We start from the raw sequence: 7,488 nt of genomic DNA, 5'->3' as shown, positions 1-7,488 counted from the left end.
TAAATGGGAAAACATTTCATGTTCATGGATTAGAAGAACGAATATTGTAAAAATTATCATACTGTCTAAAGCAATTTACAGATTCAATACTATTTACATAAAACCATCAGCATCATTCATCACAGAATTAGAAAAAATAATCTATTCTAAAATTTATATGGAACCAAAAAAGACCCTGAATAGCCAAAGCAATGCTAAGCAAAAAGAACAATGCCAGGCATCATGATACCCAACTTTAAGCTACACCATAATGACATGGTAACAAAAACTGCTTGGTACTGGTACAGAGCAGATATGCAGAAGAAATGGAACAAAATAGAAAACAGAAATAAAGCTGCACACCTAAACCATCTGATACTTGATAAGGCTGACAAAAACAAACAATGTGGAAAAAAACACTGTGTTCAGTAAATGGTGCTGAGATAACTGGGTTCTGGCAGATATGCAGAATACAAGAGTGAAGGAGGCTGGGCAGTTTCTACCTAGATTTCAGAAGATGTGCAGAGAACCCTATGTGCCCAGGAGAAAGCCTGCTACAGGGATGGACCTACCACAAACAACCTCTACTAAGGCAGTGCCCAAGATAGGGAAAGATGGGGTTGGAGCCCCGTTCAGAGTCCCCACTAGGGCACTTCATAGTGGAGCTATGGAAATGCAGCCACAACCCTCGAGATCCCAGAATGGCAGATCCAAAAGCAGCTTGAACTCCCAACTTGGAAATACTTCTGGCACTTGACTCTGGCCTGTGATATTAGCCCCATGGGATGTGCCCAGCCATCAGGATGAGATGCCTGAGGATTTTGGGACCCACTTTGTCCTGGTATACCCTGACTAAGAACATAAAGTCAAGATAGATTATTTTGTAGCTTTAAGATTTAATATCTGTCCTACTAGGCTTTAGGTGTGTGGGGAGCCTTTGGCCAATTTATTCCTTTTGTATTGACAATATTTACCCAATGCCTGTAGCAATATTGCACCTTGGAAGTACATAACTCTTTAAAACATTTTGCCAGCATGCAGCTGGAGGGAAATTGCCTTAAGACCCCGACAAGGCTTTGTAATTTTCAGTTGGAGGTTGATCAAATTAACACTTTTGGCAACTATTTAAAAAACAGATGATTTTGCAATCTTAGAACTATTTGAGACCAGGGGACACCAGAGTGAAATGATATACTTTAGATGATTGTCCCTTCCAAATCTCATGGTGAAATATGATCCAAAATATTTGAGGTGGGTCCTACCAGGAGTTTTTGGATCATGGGGAAAGATCCTTCAGGTACGGCTTGGTATCAACCCCATGGTAATTAGTGAATTATTTCTTTATTAGCTAATTTGAAATCTGATTGTTAAAAACAGTCTAGCGACCCTCCTTCCCTCTCCTGTGCCCCCTCTCACCATAGGACACCGTCTGCTTCCCCTTTGCCTTCCACCGTGACTGTAAGCTTCCTGAGGCCCTCACAAGAAGCAGATGCTGGTGCCATGCTTCTCACACAGCCTGCAAAATTGGAAGTCAAATAAGCCTCTTTTCTTTGTAAATCCCTTGGCCTTGGGCATTAATTTATAGTAATGCAAAGTAGACTAATACACTATCCAAAGCAAGATACGTATTCAATGCAATTTTTATCAAGTAACCAATATAATTGATTACATGTTTTAAAAAAATCCTTAAATATATATGGAATCAAAAAACAGCCTGAATAGCAACAGCAATCCTAAGGAAAAAGACCAAAGCTGAAAGCACCACATTCCCTCGTTTCAAATTATACTACACAGATATAGTAAGAAAGACAGCATGGTACTGCTACTAAAAATAATAATAATAATAATGTAACAGAATAGACAGCCAAGAAACAAAGACATGTATCTACAACCATGTGTTCTTTGACAAAACTGACAAAAATATACAATGGAGAAACAACCCTCTACTCAGTAAGTGGTGCTGAAAAAATTGGACAGCCACACGTAGAAGAATAAAACTAGATTTCTAGTTTTTCACCATAGACAAAAATTAATTGAATATAGATTCAATATTTAAAGGTACAAACTGAAGAAAATGTAGGAGAAATTTTTTGGGACACTGGCCTAGGCAAATAAAATATGACTAAGATTTCAAAAGCATGGTGTGGTAGGTTAGGTTATTCATTATATTGAAAAATAAAGCTATAATATGCTCTGGTGATCCCACTTCTTGTTATATATTCAAAAGAAATAAAATTATTATGTCAAACATATGTTCACTACAAGATTATTTATAATAGTGTAGATTTGTAAAATAATTTAATGACCATAGATTCATGAATGTATAAAGATAATGTGTATACATAAAACTGAATTTTATTAGGGTTTGAAAAGAAGGAAATTCTGACATTTGCAACAACACGTATGGGGCTAAAGGACATGATGCTAAGTGGAATAAGCCAGATGCAGACAGACTTAATGATCTCATTTACGTGTGGGATCTAAAATATTCAAGCTCTTGAAAGCAGAGAGTAGGATAGTGGGTCACAGGCCTGTGAGGAGAGGGAAATAGGGCGATGTTGGTCAAAGGGTACAGAGTTTCAGTTGTGCAGGGTGAATGAGTTCTGCAGATCTAATGTACAGCAATGTTTTTGTATTTAATACTGTACTGTAAAAGTGATTTTTGCTAAACGGGTAGATCTTAGGTGTTCTCATGAGACACACACACATACACACACACGTAGTACATTTCAAAAGAATAAAATGGGAGCTCCATGAGAAAATGGATATACAAATTACCTTGGCCATGATGAGCATTTCACAATCTGTATCTGATGTGGTTTAGATCTGTGTCCTGGCCCAAATCTTATGTTGTATTATAATCCTCAATTGTGAAGGTGGGACCTGGTGGGAGATGACTGGGACATGGGGTGGGTCCTTCATGAATGGTTTAGAACAAACTCCTGGTGCTGTTCTCATGACAGTGTGTGAGTTCTCATAAGATCTAGTTGCCTAACAGTGTGTAGACCTTCCCCGCTTCCTGTGGCTCCTGCTCTGGCCATGTGATGCGCCTGCTCCCCTTTGTCTTCTGCCATGATCCTAACTTCTCTGAGTCTCCCCAGAAGGAGAAGCCACTACACTTCCTGTACAGCCTGCAGAACTGTGAGCCAATTAAACATACTTTTTTCTCAAATCCCTCAGTCTCAGGCATTTTTTATAGCAGTGTGAGATGGACTAATACAACATCAAAACATCAAGTGGGGCACCTTAAGCCTATACATTATTAAAATATTTCAATTATACCTCAATAAAACTGAAAAAAATTAAACTTATAATAAAGAAATGCATACTTCATATTTTCTCAATAAAAAGAAGACAACATAGGAAAACTTACACTAAAACATTTGTAACAGCTTTGTTTATGACATTCATAAACTGGAAACAAATTTAAAGTCGATTTACAGGAAAATAAATCAAAATATTGTCACTTACTTATTTAACAGACTGACTCAGATATAAAACCTCTCTCCCTCATCTCTCTCTCTCTCTCTCTCTCTCTCTCTCTCCCTCTCTCTCTCCATATATATGTGAAAACTTTGAGGTTTCATATCAGAGTCAGCCCATTACTTGAATAAATGATAATATCTTGATCTAATTTAATACATTAAATAGCATGAAATAACCTCAAATATAGCAATGTAGCCCCTTACCAAATTAAGGTCTACAATGTTTGATTGCATTTATATAAAGTTCAAAACAGAAAAAAAATGGATCTATAGTGTCAGAAATCAAAACATTTCCCCATGCAGGAGTTGACTGCAAGCACAGAAAAAGATGCAGGTTGAGAGGGGAAGGACTTGCTCTTCAGGCTACCTTAGGTGTTGGGAACAAGGGCATTCACATTTGACAGAAACTCTCTGGTGATACATTTCAGGTCTATGCATTTTTTCTTATGTGTAATTTTTTTCTTATATAAATAAAACATGTAGAATAGTATAAATTACCAATATTTTTTGTAATATTACAACTGAGAACAATTCTTAAAGAAAAAAGGATATTTGCACGCACATGAACTAAATGGAATGTATTTTCAATGTTGGTCCAACTATTACACCTCTAGCAATACCATGATTTTGAATGGGGCTTGGAAAAAATGTTTTTGTATTTTATTTATTTATTTATTTATTGTATTTTTTCGAAACGGAGTCTTGCTCTGTCGCCAGGCTGGAGTGAAGTGGCGCCATCTCGGCTCACCACAACCTCCGCCTCCCAGGTTCAAGCGATTCTCCTGCCTCAGCCTCCCTCTTTTTTTTAATTGAACAAATATTTAATAAGCACCTACTTTGTGCCAGGCGTTGTGCTAGGCACCCTCACTGTGTGCTGTTCTCACACCACAATCATCTGCTCAGAAATTAAAACCAAGAAATGGAACACTGTCGCAACCATACAAACTGGGGGGCAGGGGGCAGGATCAGGGATACAGGTGATTCCCAAGCCAGAAAATGTACTCACCAGAAACCTGTTTTCCATCTCTGGGTAAGTCTCCACTAGACAGTTATTTTAAAGCTTCCCAATGTTGTCGGAGGGGAATGTTGTTCTCTCTGTGCGCCCCAAAGCTGGCGCCTGGAGGACCTTCAAATACTCTGAATGCTATTGGATAAAAGGAGCCCGATGGTCTGGTGTAAAGAATATCAATATTTGAATGAGAAAATGCTTTTTTTCAGTTCATATGGTTCCAACAACCCTTATGAAAGATACAAACATCCCTGCCCTGACTATGTAAATGTTGAAGGTAGACCTAGTTCTGGATTCCTGAGTCAGAATCTTCCAGTTGTCCACACCCTCACAAGGCCAGAGAAGCGAGAGGAGATTTCTATTCTGGAAAGGAGTGAGTGGATGGCACAACTGGTTTGAAAACACGACACACTGCGCCTGCATTTACAGAAGCAACGCACACAGGGAACGTTCTAGCGCCATCTAGTCTCCCACACACGCTTGGGACTCACGGTGGGGGTCCCAGGCCTCGGCCAACCCTAGTTGTTGGTGCCCAGCTTGGGAGGCCTGGGCAGAAGTCCTGCAGGTAGTGGATCTTCCCGTCCAGCGCCTCCAGGAAGCTCTTCACCTCCACCTCCAGGTGGCGCTGTCGGGATTTGCTCTTCTCAGTGTCTGTCTTTATGGAACGCACTTTGTCTTCGAGGTTTTGATCCTCTCTCTGCCGCCTCCATCTTCTCAGAGACAGTCGCACTCTGACCTGAGCTGAGGTGTGGTTTCACTTTGTTTTCGGAGATCTTCCAGCTCTGCCTCCTTTTCTCGGAGCTTGACCTCCAGCTCCTCGATCCTCCTCCTCAGCTGCGTATTCTTGTCCTTCTCTCTGTGGGTCTCACGGCCTCTTCCTCTGCTCCACACTGGCCTCCGACCCCAGCAGCGCCGTGGTCAGCCGGGCGTCGCTCTCCCGCCGGGTCTGCAGCTCCATCTCCCACTTCTTCCCGTCGGCAGCACTCTGCGTTGAGGCTGCCTTCAGCTTGTGGTTCCCAGACTGCAGGTGCGTGTCGGCTGCAGTGGCCTGAGAAGCCTTTCATCGTCTGTCCCGTTGACACTGGATGCCGGAGTAGAAGATGGGGCTCCACGCCCTGATTCTCAGGATGATTACTCGAGGGCTCCATGTTCTCCTGGGTCTTGTCTTTGGCTGTATTGGCCGCTTCTTCCACCTCCTGGAATTTCTCTGCAAACATTGTCAGCAGCTGCTCAGAGGAAAACCCCAAACCAAACACCGTGTTGGCTCGCTGTCGGCCCACTGCCCAGACGGCTGTGACGTGTTGGTGAAGGTCATATTCAGTGTGACTGTGCTGTTTATAGTCACCTTGGCTCTGTCCACACTGATGATCCCATAGCTGTTACTTGCAACATCATAGAAGCAGGAAATGGTGACCGCTTGTTGCTTGCAGGCATCCAGTTCTTGGTGTTGGGGTCAATCTGGAAGACCCGCGCTCGGGTGGTGAAGATGGGCTGTTCTCCCATCTCTGATGCTGCTCTGGCGGCTGCTTCCGACCCGGCCTCTCGCGCTGGCTCTCGGCCTGCTGGGCTTCGCTCCTCGCACGTCACATGCAGCGGCCCCTGCGCGCCTGGCTCATCCCTGGCGCTGCTCCATTCCGCCAGGCGCGGGCGGGTGGGGGCTCTGGAAAAAATCATTCTAAGAGACAAATTAAAAGAATAATCTGTAATAAGGAGACGTCAACATTCCATCACAGAAAAAAACTGAAAATATGTAATACATACAAAGTCCTGGGAAGAAACCTTGAAGCACAGGAAGGGTCTCATGTATAGTAGGTTGTAATATGTTTATTGTTAAAATTATTACCTTTGTGTTGTTTTGAAAAATTGAAGCAAAGTATAATGAAATTAAGTGTTTTGTGCTTCTCTGGTATAACAGCATGTTGAGAAAACTGAAGAGCCCTGTAATCCTGAGGAGGGGGCCTAATCCAAGGACAGAGAGGCTCCGGGTCCTGTGGACACACACGGGTTGCCTGCTTCTCCCCATCTAGGAGCTGCTTCCTGAAGCCTTCAGGAGGCAGGAGGCTGAATTTGTTTCTCAGGACAATCTAATCACATCCTGACAGAAAAACATTCATGATCTAGGACAGATAAAATATGTATAATTAAAATTTCATTGAAAATTGAGAAATTTTGGTTGTATGTATTTATAGTGAATAAAGCTATGTTATGATTTATGAATGCAATATGGAATAATTGAATCAAGCTGATTGACATGTATATCACCTCAAATCCTCAAATTTTTATTTTTGTGTGTGTGACAACGACATTCGAAATTTGTTCTTGGCTGTTTGAAAATGACCAGTACACTATGTTTAAGGTTACAAATAGACATCAATTTATGTAAACTATAGGCAATGATTGAAAGGAATTATGGATTACTATAATTTATCTGTTTCATTCTTTAGGATATATTTTATAATTGTTATATATTATAATTTTATTATTAAATATACAAGACCACATATATGTATAAGTTTGTGTATTTACACATATGTCTATAGATGTAAATTAATGTCCCTATAGCTATGTAGTAGCTGATATCAACAGATGTTAACAAAACTCTAAAAAGAACAAGTGCAAATTATTAGGAAGAATTATTTCTTGAAGGTATGTATTTTAAAAAAATAACCTTACATATAAAATAAGAATTAATAAAACACAATTCCCAATAAAAAAGTTCATGATAAATAACCATAGTAAAATATCACAACCTAATAAGTCTCCAGAGTCCTGCAACAATGAGCCCGCCTCCTGCAGCTGAGAAAGGAAACCACCCGCATGGCCCTGCAGGGAGGTTTGTGTCTGGGCTCACACTGACCTCCCCTCACTGTCTCTGGTACACTAATACAGGGCCGTGTCCTCGGTTTTCAGGCTGTTCATTTGCAGACAAAGTGTGTTCTTGGCGTTATCTCTGGAGGTAGTGAATCGGCCCTTCCCGGAGTCTGTGAGGTATGTGCTTCCCCCACTAGGATTAAC

General features: G+C 41.1%; 1 pseudogene; it reads right to left on the bottom strand.

Annotated features, from left to right (window-relative positions):
• Window positions 1–4,991: 4,991 nt before the first annotated feature.
• Window positions 4,992–5,976, bottom strand: LOC129023615 (homer protein homolog 2-like; annotated as a pseudogene).
• Between the last annotated feature and the right edge of the window lie 1,512 nt (window positions 5,977–7,488).

This window comes from Pongo pygmaeus, chromosome 23 (assembly GCF_028885625.2).
Source record: "Pongo pygmaeus isolate AG05252 chromosome 23, NHGRI_mPonPyg2-v2.0_pri, whole genome shotgun sequence".
In the NCBI taxonomy this organism is placed as follows: domain Eukaryota; kingdom Metazoa; phylum Chordata; class Mammalia; order Primates; family Hominidae; genus Pongo; species Pongo pygmaeus.
Note: the sequence above shows the minus strand (reverse complement) of the source record. Positions and strands in the feature narration are given on the sequence as shown.